The sequence below is a fragment of the Hypomesus nipponensis genome, chromosome 13 (genome assembly GCF_054491055.1).
Source record: "Hypomesus nipponensis isolate SF chromosome 13, ASM5449105v1, whole genome shotgun sequence".
Lineage (NCBI taxonomy): Eukaryota > Metazoa > Chordata > Actinopteri > Osmeriformes > Osmeridae > Hypomesus > Hypomesus nipponensis.
Window position 1 is genome coordinate 14,207,061 of NC_140373.1, and position 18,650 is coordinate 14,225,710.

The following is an 18,650-nucleotide window of genomic DNA, read 5'->3' on the forward strand; positions in this document are numbered from 1 at the left end:
ATGCCATTGGTAATTCTGCAGCATACATTTTTCTATACAGTTACAATTTGTCAAGAATAAACATTTTTCAATGGTTCGCAGTGTTTGGAGGAATCCGCCATTACTGCTTGCAGTTATATTTAGGATTCCTCCGTAAGGAGGAAACCTATTGTTATTGGTGGTTTTATTATTTGTAATTCTTGTACCATGGGAGTCAATGGCAGCCCCTAGACCCCATCGACAACTTTTTGTGAAATTTGGCACACTCATTAAGGACAGTTTCTTCTATACCTACACCAAGTTTCATGTCTCCCATTAGACCACTCTAGCGCCACCAATGGGTCAAAGTTGGACTTGTGTTTACACACGCAACTTTTGAACCGTATGACTCATTTTCAAAAATGAGGTACCATTGGATTCCCTGGATCAAGCCGAGTTCAACGCACACCATGGCGTTAATTTCCGGTTATATAGATTTCCCGCCATTTCCGGTTTTATCAAAAACCTTTGAAAGCCTACTCCTCCTACAATTTTTGTCATATCTTCTTCAAAATCACCAGAGATGATCTTCAGACCAAGCCTCACAAAAGTTATCAAAGGAATTTTGATCCTCATAACCGTCTGTCCGGTACAGCCAATCAAATTCATCAGAAAAGCCGCCAAACAGGATGTGAAGTCATGTCTCAGCAAATCTTTGAGATATCAACACTAAACTTGGTAGATCGGAGGAAGACACTACAACATGTTACCATGTGCAAAGGCAAATTCATATCTCAAAAAATGATTGATATAAAGCAAATTGAACTTATCGCTAACGCTAAAATTATGCTTTACACATCAGCCATTCAAAAACTGATACTCTGATTCAATCACAAGTTCATATGAAAACTCTTGAGAATGTTCATAACACAAATCTGTGAAAAAGTTGACTGTAAGATGAAAGGTCGATTTTTGGTGAATATTTGAAACATGCTTGCTTGGCTAATTTCTAGGCAAATTTCCAATGAATGTCTCCCTTGCTCCTCCCCGCGCGTGCTCCAAAATCTCACACACACTCAGCCTTCCCTTGACACACGCGCGGCCAAGACGCACACGCAACATTTCAGGAGAGTGTGGGCTGACCAAGCCCCCACTCATTCCTTGGTCTTTAGCAAAGGCCCATGTGGCTCTTGATGGTATTGCATTTCCGATTTTGTATGCAATGGTAAAAAGGTCTCAAATCCTGAAACATTGATAGTGTAGGCCGAGAAACACTTTAACAAAAGCCCATGTGGATCTTGTTGGTATTGCATTTCCGATTTTGTATGCAATGGTAAAAAGTTATAAAAATCCTGAAACATTGATAGTATAGACCAAGAGTAACTACCACACCACAAATGGCCCACCATTACCCATAGGTGGCGCTACAGGCCACGCCAAAAAGCACAAATATACAAGGCTTTCTGGAATGGATAGGCTCACCAAGCCCCCTCCCTTCACTTATTGGCTTGAAAAAAAGGCCCATGTGGCTCTTGATGGTATTGCATTTCCGATTTTGTATGCAATGGTAAAAAGGTCTCAAAATCCTGAAACATAGATAGTATAGGCAAAGAAACACTTTAACAAAACGCCCATGTGGATCTTGTTGGTATTGCTTTTCCGATTTTGTATACAATGGTAAAAAGTTATAAAAATCCTGAAACATTGATAGTATAGACCAAGAGTAACTACCACACCACAAATGGCCCACTATTACCCATAGGTCTTCCCTTGACACACGCGCGGGCTTGGCAAGACGCACACGCAACATTTCAGGAGAGTGTTCCTTGGTCTTTTGCAAAGGCCATGTGGATCTTGATGGTATTGCATTTCAGATTTTGTTTGCCATGGTAAAAAGTTATCCAAATCCTGAAACATTGATAGTAAAGGCCAAGAGTAACAACAACACTTTAACAAAAGCCCATGTGGATCTTGTTGGTATTGCATTTCCGATTTTGTATGCAATGGTAAAAAGTTAAAAACATCCTGAAACATTGATAGTATAGGCCAAGAGTAACTACCACACCACAAATGGCCCACCATTACCAATAGGTGTCGCTACAGGCCACGCCCTAAAGCACAAAGCACTTCACTTCTTGTGAAGATTAAAGCGCTTCACTTCTTGGCTTGAAATAAAGGCCCTTGTGGATCTTGATGTTATTGCATTTCAGATTTGGTATCCCATTGGAAATTCTGCAGCATTGATTTTTCTATACAGTTACAATTTGTCAAGAATATACATTTTTCAATGGTTCGCAATGCTTTACACGTAAGCCAGTCAAACAAGTTCATATGAAGACTCTTGAGAATGTTTAGTACACAAATCTGAGAAAAAGTTGACTCTAAGATGAAAGGTCGATTTTTGGTGAATCTTTGAAACATGCATGCTTGGCTAATTTCTAGGGAAATTTACAATGAAATGTGTCCCCTGCTCCTCCCCGCGCATGCTCCAAATTCTCAGACACTCATTCTTCCCTTGACACGCGCGGGCTTGGCAAGACACACACGCAACATATCAGGACTGTGTGGGCTGACCAAGCCCCCACTCATTCCTTGAATATCAGCATAGGCCCTTGAGGACCTTGGTGTCATTGCATTTCCTACTTTGTATGCAATAGTAAAAAGGTCTCCAAATCCTGACACATTGACAGTACAGGCCAAGAGTAACTACCACACTTTACCCAAAGCCCATGTGGATCCTGTTGGTATTGCATTTCCGATTTTATATGCAATGGTAAAAAGTTTTTAAAATCCTGAAACATTAATAGTATAGGCCAAGAGTAACTACCACACCACAAATGGCCCACCATTACCCATAGGTGGCGCTACAGGCCACGCCTTAATGCATAAAGATACAAGGCTTTCTGGAATGGATAAGCTCACCAAGCCCCCTTCCTTCACTTACTGGCTTGAAATAAAGGCCCTTGTGGATCTTGATGGTATTGCATTTCAGATTTGGTATGCCATTGGTAATTCTGCAGCATACATTTTTCTATACAGTTACAATTTGTCAAAAATAAACATTTTTCAATGGTTCGCAGTGTTTGGAGGAATCCGCCATTACTGCTTGCAGTTATATTTAGGATTCCTCCGTAAGGAGGAAACCTATTGTTATTGGTGGTTTTATTATTTGTAATTCTTGTACCATGGGAGTCAATGGCAGCCCCTAGACCCCATCGACAACTTTTTGTGAAATTTGGCACACTCATTAAGGACAGTTTCTTCTATACCTACACCAAGTTTCATGTCTCCCATTAGACCACTCTAGCGCCACCAATGGGTCAAAGTTGGACTTGTGTTTACACACGCAACTTTTGAACCGTATGACTCATTTTCAAAAATGAGGTACCATTGGATTCCCTGGATCAAGCCGAGTTCAACGCACACCATGGCGTTAATTTCCGGTTATATAGATTTCCCGCTATTTCCGGTTTTATCAAAAACCTTTGAAAGCCTACTCCTCCTACAATTTTTGTCATATCTTCTTCAAAATCACCAGAGATGATCTTCAGACCAAGCCTCACAAAAGTTATCAAAGGAATTTTGATCCTCATAACCGTCTGTCCGGTACAGCCAATCAAATTCATCAGAAAAGCCGCAAAACAGGATGTGAAGTCATGTCTCAGCAAATCTTTGAGATATCAACACTAAACTTGGTAGATCGGAGGAAGACACTACAACATGTTACCATGTGCAAAGGCAAATTCATATCTCAAAAAATGATTGATATAAAGCAAATTGAACTTATCGCTAACGCTAAAATTATGCTTTACACATCAGCCATTCAAAAACTGATACTCTGATTCAATCACAAGTTCATATGAAAACTCTTGAGAATGTTCATAACACAAATCTGTGAAAAAGTTGACTGTAAGATGAAAGGTCGATTATTGGTGAATATTTGAAACATGCTTGCTTGGCTAATTTCTAGGCAAATTTCCAATGAATGTCTCCCTTGCTCCTCCCCGCGCGTGCTCCAAAATCTCACACACACTCAGCCTTCCCTTGACACACGCGCGGCCAAGACGCACACGCAACATTTCAGGAGAGTGTGGGCTGACCAAGCCCCCACTCATTCCTTGGTCTTTAGCAAAGGCCCATGTGGCTCTTGATGGTATTGCATTTCCGATTTTGTATGCAATGGTAAAAAGGTCTCAAATCCTGAAACATTGATAGTGTAGGCCGAGAAACACTTTAACAAAAGCCCATGTGGATCTTGTTGGTATTGCATTTCCGATTTTGTATGCAATGGTAAAAAGTTATAAAAATCCTGAAACATTGATAGTATAGACCAAGAGTAACTACCACACCACAAATGGCCCACCATTACCCATAGGTGGCGCTACAGGCCACGCCAAAAAGCACAAATATACAAGGCTTTCTGGAATGGATAGGCTCACCAAGCCCCCTCCCTTCACTTATTGGCTTGAAAAAAAGGCCCATGTGGCTCTTGATGGTATTGCATTTCCGATTTTGTATGCAATGGTAAAAAGGTCTCAAAATCCTGAAACATAGATAGTATAGGCAAAGAAACACTTTAACAAAAAGCCCACGTGGATCTTGTTGGTATTGCTTTTCCGATTTTGTATACAATGGTAAAAAGTTATAAAAATCCTGAAACATTGATAGTATAGACCAAGAGTAACTACCACACCACAAATGGCCCACTATTACCCATAGGTCTTCCCTTGACACACGCGCGGGCTTGGCAAGACGCACACGCAACATTTCAGGAGAGTGTTCCTTGGTCTTTTGCAAAGGCCATGTGGATCTTGATGGTATTGCATTTCAGATTTTGTTTGCCATGGTAAAAAGTTATCCAAATCCTGAAACATTGATAGTAAAGGCCAAGAGTAACAACAACACTTTAACAAAAGCCCATGTGGATCTTGTTGGTATTGCATTTCCGATTTTGTATGCAATGGTAAAAAGTTAAAAACATCCTGAAACATTGATAGTATAGGCCAAGAGTAACTACCACACCACAAATGGCCCACCATTACCAATAGGTGTCGCTACAGGCCACGCACTAAAGCACAAAGCACTTCACTTCTTGTGAAGATTAAAGCGCTTCACTTCTTGGCTTGAAATAAAGGCCCTTGTGGATGTTGATGTTATTGCATTTCAGATTTGGTATCCCATTGGAAATTCTGCAGCATTGATTTTTCTATACAGTTACAATTTGTCAAGAATATACATTTTTCAATGGTTCGCAATGCTTTACACGTAAGCCAGTCAAACAAGTTCATATGAAGACTCTTGAGAATGTTTAGTACACAAATCTGAGAAAAAGTTGACTCTAAGATGAAAGGTCGATTTTTGGTGAATCTTTGAAACATGCATGCTTGGCTAATTTCTAGGGAAATTTACAATGAAATGTGTCCCCTGCTCCTCCCCGCGCATGCTCCAAATTCTCAGACACTCATTCTTCCCTTGACACGCGCGGGCTTGGCAAGACACACACGCAACATATCAGGACTGTGTGGGCTGACCAAGCCCCCACTCATTCCTTGAATATCAGCATAGGCCCTTGAGGACCTTGGTGTCATTGCATTTCCTACTTTGTATGCAATAGTAAAAAGGTCTCCAAATCCTGACACATTGACAGTACAGGCCAAGAGTAACTACCACACTTTACCCAAAGCCCATGTGGATCCTGTTGGTATTGCATTTCCGATTTTATATGCAATGGTAAAAAGTTTTTAAAATCCTGAAACATTAATAGTATAGGCCAAGAGTAACTACCACACCACAAATGGTCCACCATTACCCATAGGTGGCGCTACAGGCCACGCCTTAATGCATAAAGATACAAGGCTTTCTGGAATGGATAAGCTCACCAAGCCCCCTTCCTTCACTTACTGGCTTGAAATAAAGGCCCTTGTGGATCTTGATGGTATTGCATTTCAGATTTGGTATGCCATTGGTAATTCTGCAGCATACATTTTTCTATACAGTTACAATTTGTCAAAAATAAACATTTTTCAATGGTTCGCAGTGTTTGGAGGAATCCGCCATTACTGCTTGCAGTTATATTTAGGATTCCTCCGTAAGGAGGAAACCTATTGTTATTGGTGGTTTTATTATTTGTAATTCTTGTACCATGGGAGTCAATGGCAGCCCCTAGACCCCATCGACAACTTTTTGTGAAATTTGGCACACTCATTAAGGACAGTTTCTTCTATACCTACACCAAGTTTCATGTCTCCCATTAGACCACTCTAGCGCCACCAATGGGTCAAAGTTGGACTTGTGTTTACACACGCAACTTTTGAACCGTATGACTCATTTTCAAAAATGAGGTACCATTGGATTCCCTGGATCAAGCCGAGTTCAACGCACACCATGGCGTTAATTTCCGGTTATATAGATTTCCCGCCATTTCCGGTTTTATCAAAAACCTTTGAAAGCCTACTCCTCCTACAATTTTTGTCATATCTTCTTCAAAATCACCAGAGATGATCTTCAGACCAAGCCTCACAAAAGTTATCGAAGGAATTTTGATCCTCATAACCGTCTGTCCGGTACAGCCAATCAAATTCATCAGAAAAGCCGCCAAACAGGATGTGAAGTCATGTCTCAGCAAATCTTTGAGATATCAACACTAAACTTGGTAGATCGGAGGAAGACACTATAACATGTTACCATGTGCAAAAGCAAATTCATATCTCAAAAAATGATTGATATAAAGCAAATTGAACTTATCGCTAACGCTAAAATAATGCTTTACACATCAGCCAGTCAAAAACTGATACTCTGATTCAATCACAAGTTCATATGAAGACTCTTGAGAATGTTCATAACACAAATCTGTGAAAAAGTTGACTGTAAGATGAAAGGTCGATTTTTGGTGAATATTTGAAACATGCTTGCTTGGCTAATTTCTAGGCAAATTTCCAATGAATGTCTCCCCTGCTCCTCCCCGCGCGTGCTCCAAAATCTCACACACACTCAGCCTTCCCTTGACACACGCGCGGCCAAGACGCACACGCAACATTTCAGGAGAGTGTGGGCTGACCAAGCCCCCACTCATTCCTTGGTCTTTAGCAAAGGCCCATGTGGCTCTTGATGGTATTGCATTTCCGATTTTGTATGCAATGGTAAAAAGGTCTCAAATCCTGAAACATTGATAGTGTAGGCCGAGAAACACTTTAACAAAAGCCCATGTGGATCTTGTTGGTATTGCATTTCCGATTTTGTATGCAATGGTAAAAAGTTATAAAAATCCTGAAACATTGATAGTATAGACCAAGAGTAACTACCACACCACAAATGGCCCACCATTACCCATAGGTGGCGCTACAGGCCACGCCAAAAAGCACAAATATACAAGGCTTTCTGGAATGGATAGGCTCACCAAGCCCCCTCCCTTCACTTATTGGCTTGAAAAAAAGGCCCATGTGGCTCTTGATGGTATTGCATTTCCGATTTTGTATGCAATGGTAAAAAGGTCTCAAAATCCTGAAACATAGATAGTATAGGCAAAGAAACACTTTAACAAAAAGCCCATGTGGATCTTGTTGGTATTGCTTTTCCGATTTTGTATACAATGGTAAAAAGTTATAAAAATCCTGAAACATTGATAGTATAGACCAAGAGTAACTACCACACCACAAATGGCCCACTATTACCCATAGGTCTTCCCTTGACACACGCGCGGGCTTGGCAAGACGCACACGCAACATTTCAGGAGAGTGTTCCTTGGTCTTTTGCAAAGGCCATGTGGATCTTGATGGTATTGCATTTCAGATTTTGTTTGCCATGGTAAAAAGTTCTCCAAATCCTGAAACATTGATAGTAAAGGCCAAGAGTAACAACAACACTTTAACAAAAGCCCATGTGGATCTTGTTGGTATTGCATTTCCGATTTTGTATGCAATGGTAAAAAGTTAAAAACATCCTGAAACATTGATAGTATAGGCCAAGAGTAACTACCACACCACAAATGGCCCACCATTACCAATAGGTGTCGCTACAGGCCACGCCCTAAAGCACAAAGCACTTCACTTCTTGTGAAGATTAAAGCGCTTCACTTCTTGGCTTGAAATAAAGGCCCTTGTGGATCTTGATGTTATTGCATTTCAGATTTGGTATCCCATTGGAAATTCTGCAGCATTGATTTTTCTATACAGTTACAATTTGTCAAGAATATACATTTTTCAATGGTTCGCAATGCTTTACACGTAAGCCAGTCAAACAAGTTCATATGAAGACTCTTGAGAATGTTTAGTACACAAATCTGAGAAAAAGTTGACTCTAAGATGAAAGGTCGATTTTTGGTGAATCTTTGAAACATGCATGCTTGGCTAATTTCTAGGGAAATTTACAATGAAATGTGTCCCCTGCTCCTCCCCGCGCATGCTCCAAATTCTCAGACACTCATTCTTCCCTTGACACGCGCGGGCTTGGCAAGACACACACGCAACATATCAGGACTGTGTGGGCTGACCAAGCCCCCACTCATTCCTTGAATATCAGCATAGGCCCTTGAGGACCTTGGTGTCATTGCATTTCCTACTTTGTATGCAATAGTAAAAAGGTCTCCAAATCCTGACACATTGACAGTACAGGCCAAGAGTAACTACCACACTTTACCCAAAGCCCATGTGGATCCTGTTGGTATTGCATTTCCGATTTTATATGCAATGGTAAAAAGTTTTTAAAATCCTGAAACATTAATAGTATAGGCCAAGAGTAACTACCACACCACAAATGGCCCACCATTACCCATAGGTGGCGCTACAGGCCACGCCTTAATGCATAAAGATACAAGGCTTTCTGGAATGGATAAGCTCACCAAGCCCCCTTCCTTCACTTACTGGCTTGAAATAAAGGCCCTTGTGGATCTTGATGGTATTGCATTTCAGATTTGGTATGCCATTGGTAATTCTGCAGCATACATTTTTCTATACAGTTACAATTTGTCAAAAATAAACATTTTTCAATGGTTCGCAGTGTTTGGAGGAATCCGCCATTACTGCTTGCAGTTATATTTATTATTATTCTTCCGCCATGGGTGTCTATGGCAGCCCCCATAAGCACTTGGTCGAAAGTTTTGAAATTTGGCACACTCATTGGGGACAGTCCCCTGGTCCAATTCACAAAGTTTCATGTCCCATGCTTCGGCACTCTAGCGCCACCAACGGGTAAAAGTTGGAGTTGTGTTTACACACGCAACTTTTGAACCGTATGTCCCATTTTCAAAAATGAGGTACCATTGGATTCCCTGGATCAAGCCGAGTGCAATGCACACCATGGCGTCAATTTCCGGTTATATAGATTTTCCGCTATTTCCGGTTTTATCAAAAACCTTTAAAAGCCTTCTCCTCCTACAAATTTTGTCAAATCTTCTTCAAAATTCCCAGACATGATCTTCAGACCAAGCTTCACAAAAGATATCGAAGGATATTTAATTTTCAAAACCGTTTGTCCGGTACAGCCAATCAAATTCTGCAGAAAAGCCGCCAAACAGGAAGTGAAGCCATATCTCAGCAGTTCTTTGAGGCAGTGACACCAAAGTTGGTAGGCCTACTCAGAACTTTATTCTAAGGATGTCCTCCAAAAATGGTGTCATGTGACTAAAAGGGGGCGTGGCCGGAAGCATAAACGTGTTTTGGCTAATAACTGTTGAAGTGTTTACCTTAATAAAGTAATTTCTTTGTCTGTTGATGTCTTGTGAGATATCAAGCTTGACCATCGATAATATTTCATAACAACCGAATTGACGCCGCCGCCATTTTGGATTTCATGGAAAAGTGTAAAAACCTTTTACACGCCCCAAATGTTGTCCAATGTTTACTAAATTTGGCACAGATGATCTTCAGACCAAGCTTCACAAAGGTGTCTGATGGATTGTCCATTTTCGAAACCGTTTGTTCGGTAGAGCCGATCAAAGGCGGCGGCGAAGCCACAAAAGACACGTTAGAGCGTAACTCAGCAACCATTTTAGCGATTGTCACCGAACTTGGGTTCCATCGTTCCCAAGAGGAGCAGAGGAGGCCTGTGGTGTTATACCAGAAAAAAAACACTTTAAACACTCAGTACTTTGGAACGCAAACAGATATTTCAACCAAACTTGGGGTGTTGCATGAGTGCAACAGGTTGTTGTGACTTAATTGTTGCGCAAGTGCTATGGAGGCCATGTCCTGCTCTGGACTGCTTGGCCCCTCCATTGCTGCTTGCAGCTATATTTATTATTATTCTTCCGCCATGGGTGTCTATGGCAGCCCCCATAAGCGCGTGGTCGAAAGTTTTGAAATTTGGCACACTCATTGGGGACAGTCCCCTGGTCCAATTCACAAAGTTTCATGTCCCATGCTTTGGCACTCTAACATAGCCAACATAATTGTGAAATGTAATGTACAATATTAGCTGATATTATTAAGTAAGTAGGCCCACATCTACTTTCGTAAACGGTAGTCTACTATTTCACTGAAGCATTAGCATCATGACATTAGCCTCTGTTGCTTGGGCAACACATACTACAGTGGTCATGATGCATCTGTTTTCAATCGTTAAAATAAACATTCCTCACAAATACGTTTTTGTTGTAGGATTTATTTTGACATTAATAAACGATTTGTTGGTGAAATGACCATTACCTGTGGTTTCAAATCAGTGTGGTGGCTCACTGCAACGCTGTAGCCTACCCGAGACACTAATGAGTAGCTAACAAAAACATCTCTTTAGAGATGTTTAGAAAGTCAAACGGCGACGGAACATGTTTGGCTTTCCCCTTACTCAAAAGTTTTTCAATAGGTGAAAGTATCTGACTACTAACCTGAACTTCATTGCCACAGCCTAAACTTTGTCAATGTCAAAACTTTGTCTGTTCATGAAAATAATTAATGTCAGCCTGCTTCAGCCTTGCTTAGCTGTAGGATATACATTTTACTGGGTCTTGCTGCGCTGCTTGATTTATTGAAATTATTATGAAATGTTATGTTTTACTAGCCATTTGCCTTCTTAAGCAAATCACAGTATTTCCCACCCCTCATGGTGTAACTGAGACGACCGTAAATAGCCTAATTCATCTTTCAAGTAATAAGCCCCCGTTGAAGTGTTGAGCAGGAAATTAGCTGGTCTGTAGAGATCTTGGGTTGGTGGTTTAACTGATGCAGAATTCGCTCAAATAAAATCGATAGACGTAACGAGTGGCACATAACGTGAAGTAGGCCTAACATTGCATTTTATTTTGTTTGAGTTTTAATAACTTGTCCAGTGCATCGGGGCAAGTAGCACTAGCCTAAATTGATCTTCCAGACTTGCCGTAAAAAAAAAATGTACTCTTCCCGGACAAGCCTTAGCTACATGGCTAGACTGTTGATCCAGTTCAGAATCCATCATATCTTGGACACTCAAAATCAGCGAATCTTGCAGCCAAATCAAGTAGCCTATATTTATAGGCCTTTATATGGCTACAAACTTCTGCTCGGTTTCTAGCTGGCTACTTGTTACCAAGTTACAACTTTGTTGCAGGGGCATTCTTTGTCTACATTGCGAGCTAACAGTGTCCGGTAATTATGTCGCTATAAATAATGATGTTAAACCGAGACCACTAAGCCCTCAAAGAAAATGTAAGGTCAAAGAAACACAAGAAAGGTTTGAGGTTACTCTGAAAATTATTAATAAAATAGGCTTCTAATATTAAACTGCTAAATCCTTCTCTAACTAGGCTCCTCTATGATGCATAATGAAACTTAACGTTTTTTAAGTAATCAATAAGCCTACGCTTGCCCTCATTACTCAAATGATGCCGTTCAGGGCGTTCAAATTACATAATAGGGCGATGATAGGAGGATAATAGGACATAATAGGGCAACCAACAAGTTGTTTATATCTGATTACAATTTAATAAGTTATCTAGCGCTGCATCTTCATGAGCTACATTTGGCCTCCTTCTCTTCCAACCAACCAGTATTACCTCTCCTCCATCTGAGTGATGCATGTCATTTTTACAAACTTATTATCAAGGGAACACAATGGTCAGAACTGTAGTCATACACTTAAATGCTTTTTGAAATATGTAAACACCAGGAGTGTATGGAAAGCTGGGGCAGCCACAAGCACACCCTCACAATTTCCCCAGAAATTGTATGCTATCTAGTTATTATTATTACACTTCTTCTGTCATTGGAGTCTATGGCAGCCCCTAGAACCGTATGGTAAAAAGTTGTGAAAGTTGGCACACTTATTAAGCACAGTCCCCTCTTTATATTCACCAAGTTTCATGTCTCTCATTGGAGCACTCTAGCGCCACCAACTGGTCAAAGTTCGACTTGTGTTTACACACGTAACTTTTGAACCGTATGACCGATTTTCAAAAATGAGGTACCATTGGATTCCCTGGATCAAGACGAGTTCAACACACCCTATGACGTCAATTTCCGGTTATATAGATTTTCCACCATTTTGAATTTTAAGGAAACACGTTTTTTCGCTTCAACTACTTCTATTTTTGTCAAATCTTCCCCAGAATTGGCACACATTATCATCAGACCAATCCTCACAGAAGTTATCAAAGGATATTTGATTTTCAAAACCTTTTGTCCGGTACAGCCAATCAAAATCGGCAACAAAGCAACTAAACAGGAAATTGGGTCATATCTCAGCTAATCTTTGAGAAATCAACACAAAACTTAATATGATGACTCGGAACCCTCTTCTGAGGCTGTCCAATTAATTTGGTGTCATGTGATCACTGGGCGTGGCCGCAGGAAGCAAAAATGTGTTTTGGCCAATAACTGTTGATTTGTTTGCTTTTATTAAGTGATTCCTTTGTCTCATGATATGTTGGGACGTCCCGTGTGTGATATATGATAACTTGTGATAGTAGCCGAATTGATCCGGCCGCCATTTTGAATTCATTGAAAAACGTTTTTTCATTACTCCTCCTACACATGTAGTCCAATCTTCACCAAATTTGGCAGAGAGTATCTTCAGACCAAGCCTCACAAAGAGTTTCACATGATTTTTTGATTTTCAGAACGGTTTGCCCGGTACAGGGAGTCAAAATTTGCAATTAAGCCAGCAAACAGGAAGTTGGGTCGTATCTCAGCAAATGTTTGATGGATTCACACCAAACTTGCTGCATGCCCTCGGAACCCTGTTCTAAGGATTTCTTAAGTGTTTTATGGGTCATTTGACTGCTTGGCCACCACATTGCTGCTTGCAGCTATATTTTATAATGTATTTGAAGTCAATTTGTGTGGCCATTTCACACTCAATGGAAAGTATGTGATTGTTCCTCTCCTAGTTCATTGTGGAGCCCAAGTCATTTTTATGATGTTGAGTTTACTGAAGGACTTTTCTCCTCCTGCCAAGTTACAGGTAAAGTGTAGAATGTCCTCAGAGCAATGCAGAACATGCGTTTTCTCAGTGTCAGTTCTGCTCAAACTAGCTTCTTCTTGGCTAGCATCGTGGCTACTGCTGCTCGTCTCTGCAGCCTGGCTGGGAGCTTCTTTCGGAGTTGACTGGAAAACAATATTTATTACTTTTATTTGGGGGTCGAATGCCCTTGCTAGCTCTCTCCTTTTTTTCTCTTTTCTTTTCTGATATCCCGATTTCTGAACAGGTCCTGGCATAGAAACAAAATGTAGCCTACTCTGACGGTCCGTGTACTTTGCGGCCAATGGATTTTCGTTTTAAAATTAGAAAACCAAAATCTGGAAACAAGCTGTTCCCTGATTACCATTAAAAAATAGGAAAACAAAAAACAGAAAGCGACCCATTTTCCGTTTTTTGTTTTGATAATAGAAAACGGAAAAAGAACAAACGACCCGTTATTTGATATTCTTTGATGTGCTTAAACATGAAAATCGGGAAGTAAAATAGTGTGTGGAAATATTATTTCTCAATTTTGCATAGATTTTTGTGTAGTGACCCGGAAGTTGCTCCCACGAGCTTGACAGTCACTCTGATCCACATATTCAGGATGTCAGCAGAGGGCGCGCTACCATTTGTACGAAAGCAAATCAGTGACATAATGTTTTGAATTTTAAAAAGGCATTGAATACTTAATATTTAAGCAATAAGGTAAGAGAGGCAGTAGTTTATCGCCAATAAAGTACGTGTTCAAGGGTGTTGTTAGGCAAACCCTGGAACACGTACTTTATTGGCGATAAAGTACTGCCTCGAGTACCTTATTGCTTTTATAATACGGTTGCCATCGAAATTATAAATAGTAAATAAATAGTAAGCTGCCTTTCAGCACAAAATAGTTATAGACAACAAACATTGTGTATCGCATTTCAGTAGCCGAGAGAAAATAGTCCCTGTAAACAGTGGCTGTTGCTATGCAACGGACAAACAGCACTGTGAACTTCACATTTGTTAGCCTAGCTAGATCTCGCACCATCTCATTCATTCAATGCTAATTTTATAAAAGCTGCCTTTAAAATAACAATGACAATGGGACACTTTCAATAAAATAATATTTCATTTAAACAGTAGGCCTAAACATTCTAAATCAATCATTAATGTTTCGTAGGCACTGGGTATATGGTAGCTACCTAGCCTACATATGCTGTAAACAAGTTACTATTGACTTGGGACTCGATAGACGAACATTAGGCTGTTGTTAAGGTTAGCTTATGTTGATTTGGATATTTCCATTAATTGTGCATCCGTGGAAAACGTTGTTTTAAGAAGCCAAGACCAGGCCATGTAATTGCGTGGCTACGAAGCTCAAATTAAAAGTGGATGTCTAGTTAGCAACTAATGGCTAAACCTGAGCTTCCGTCCAACGTTTCAGTAGTTAGACCAGCACTGATAGCACGGGACAGTGCAATATTATTGCTCAAAAATTAACCGAATGTTGCTAGTCTAGCTTGCTAACCAATAAATTGCTGCACACCAGTACTTGTAGACTATGGAAGATTATAGGGGCCAAAACTAAATAAATAAATACTTGGATAAATAAATAATTATATAACACAAAGCTTAAATAAATGACACAAAATATATAAATGTTACATGTATTTGTGTGTATATATATATGTTTACGTTTTCATGTGTTTACATGTATTTTTTTTATACTTACATGTATTTATTTATACTTACATTTATTTATTTATACTTACATTTATATATCCTTACATTTACATTTATCCACGGTGTAACTTGCACACAGCAAAATAAATCTGTTGTCTCACGTCACCAAGTCAGGGGGCCTCTGATTGGTGAATGAACAGTATTACACACCAGGCAGACTCCACCAGTCGATCAAGCTCTCTTCAATCTAGAGGGATCTCTACAGCTGCTAGGGGTGTGCGACACTGTACGATGTGGTATAGATCCGATACCAAGGAGTAAATACAGGGCTAGTATTGCCAATACCGATACTTTTGGCTTAGAAAATCAGGTTATCTACTTTCGTGTCGGGGAAAGCAATGCCTCAAAATTGATTAAGTGAATGCATCATCAATATGAATATTTGAATGATCATTTAAAATGTTTCCTTTAATGAATTGTTCATGATTATGATCATAATAAAACACAGGACAACGAGTTTTGTCAAAAATACAAATGTGTACCGCTGAGTCGTGTTACTGCACGTACACGGCAACAACTCAGCCTAGCAGGGGAGGGGCATAGTGAGTTTGAGCGAAGTTAGACGGTGTTTGCACAACCACTCTGGTGTAAAGGGAATTGTGTACTCAATGTGGATTTGAAACTGAAGTATTGATCTTATCACACTATCAATCAGGCTATTGATAACAACGTTGGTTGGTCGGTCTTGAGATCTATTTGCCCACCCCTATGTTGTATCATCTCGCAGAGGATCGTGAACACATTTTCATTGATGTCTGTGTCAGTTAGGGTCAATATTATTACTATAATTTCAGCAAAGCTCTCAATATGATGTAAAAAAGAAGTGAATTGGCAGGTGCCTCCATCTCTTCAGCTACCGCCAACTTTTCGACCACTGTAGCATTCAGTATTTCATTCATTGAATCCGCACAAGCTGCTGCCATCTTGGATTAGTCAAAAGCAGTCGAATCAAGTTGAACCACCAATCAGAGGCTTTAACTGTCCCCCTGACTTGGTGACGTGAGACAACCGATTTATTTTGCTGTGTGCAAGTTACGCCGTGGATAAATGTAAATGTAAGTATAAATAAATAAATGTAAGTATAAATAAATAAATGTAAGTATAAATAAATACATGTAAACACATGAAAACGTAAACATATACACACAAATACATGTAACATTTATATATTTTGTGTCATTTATTTAAGCTTTGTGTTATATAATTATTTATTTATCCAAGTATTTATTTATTTAGTTTTGGCCCCTATAATCCTCCATAGTAGACAGTCTTTTTCTTCGGCAACATTTTAGTTATTTTGAGTGCGCACTAATATGGAACGCTCCCGTTTTAAGGTAAATGTAATAAGGCAGCGTACAGTACTTTATACTCAATAAAGCACACCCCGTGACTCACTCTCAACCAATCAGAATGCTTGATTTCAACCACCCGTAGTATAATGAATAAATGTAAACAACACCGAATTCATATTTGAATATACATTTTAATGAAAAAAAAATTCTGACCCAAAAATTCAAGACTCGGAAATTCAGGTTGCTCAAATTTGAGCCCCCTAAAAAAATTGGACCTAAAAAATTTCTGAGCCTATCAACTTTGAGCCAAAAAATTTAGATCTTAAAAAATTTGAGTGTTATGGAACAATAAGTTCATTGTAATCAATAGGAAATCATTGTTTAAATAGGCTATGATTGGTATGAATTGTGTTTAGTTATGCATTGTGAATGATGTTATAATTGAGATGTCTGGTAACCTTTTTGAATACAAAGCTTTCTTCTAAAAATATAATAAAAACTCTACTTATAGAGAATACAACAAGATCTGTAAAGCAATACCGATACCCTTATCCATGTGTCGTGTCACTATGAGGGTACATTTTTAGTTTGTTCTTATGTAATCTTACCTGAATATAGCCAGATATTACAAGAACCATAATCAATTTAAAGCTGGCCCTACAAAAAAATCATATAAGTTCAATTGTAAAGAAGCGTGTCAGGTTGGCTGTACTACTGTTGGATGAAAGATCCTGTTGTGTGCATATCTGTTGCTAGAATGCAAACAGTCAGTACCAGGCTACAATAAATTCATTAGAATAGTGTATGCAAGTTCCTGTCTTTCCAATAAAAGGATCATGGATATATGCCACAGACTTAGTATGTTCAGTATGGTAAATATACCCAAAAGAAGCAATTTAGAAGCACTTGTGTCTACACACTTCCTCCTGTGCTCAAGAAACACAATCTACCACATGCATTGTCTACTCACAGGATGCATTCAGGTATGGTTAAATGGCAAAACAAGCCAACTATTTACACATTGTTAATTGCACATTGTTAAATCATCATCTCTTGCTTGTCCTGCTCTACCTCTCTCTTGCAATCTCAAACCATCAAAGTACTATGTCTACAGATCACCCACTGAGAACTTCTCACCTTTAACATTGTCTCCTGGTTTGGGAACCTCTCAGTTAGACACAGGAACAAGCTGACCTTGGTGGTCAATTAAGCCAGCAAGATCATCGGAGAAAAACAACTGCAACTCCAGAACCTCTCCACGCGGTCCATTCCCAAGAAGGCAACCCAGGTCTGCAATGACCCCACCCAACCCTTTCACTCATTTGGCAGGAGACTCAAGGTCCCATTAGGCCAAAGGAATGAGTACAACAACTTATTTGTGCCTTCGTGGTGGCCATTCTGAACAAGGATACAAAATGATGACCCCAGCCCATGCTCACTGCTGCTTGAAAATTATTTTTTCTATCTTCTGTATGTTAGGTGACGTTGTCTTTTGCTTTGTTGTCAGAATGTCATAGGCAAGTGTCCATTTTATGTCAATTTAATGGACAATAAGGTTTTCTTATCTTATCTCATCTTATATCTTCATTTTCTACAGCTACATTGTAATTATTTGATTTCAACTGTAATTACTCCTTAAATGGGGTGAGATTCCTAAAATGTATGGTTAGTCAGGAGCCAGGAGTCCAGCGCAAGTTTGGTCAAGACTGACCAGGTAGAAACAATGTTATCAGGCCTTTGTGTACCACTGGGTGTAGATTTGGTGATATTACTGCTAAATAGCCAAACACAGGCATGCTGAGTGATCTTGTTAAATACCTCCACCTTCTAGACCAAATGTGGCCAGATCAACTGTTTAGTGTCTAGACTTCTAGAGTTGGGGGAGGGAGAGAGAGAGAGACAGGAAGAGAGAAAAACAGAGGTAGAGAGAGAATAACATCAACCAAGTATTTATTAAGTTACTAGAAAATGTATTTTTGCTGAACGGAGTTAACAAGCTGTACTTACAAAGTATGACTAGTGTGTTTCTTTGCTGGTTATACATGATGTCTCCACCCTGGATACAGTTTGAACCTCTATGTTCACACAAACAGCATCAATGTGAGAATATCTGGCATGAATAAGTTTGACAATTTAAACATTTGAAAGAATGATGTATGTTATATACACACACAAATATATATTTATATATCATATATATATCAACAAAAATTTTATAAATTGGTGAACTAGTTGCAGTGTTTGTTTATGAGAAATCCACCCCAACCCTTCAACTCCCTTACCCTTCCCTCCCCCCACCAGTTAATCACG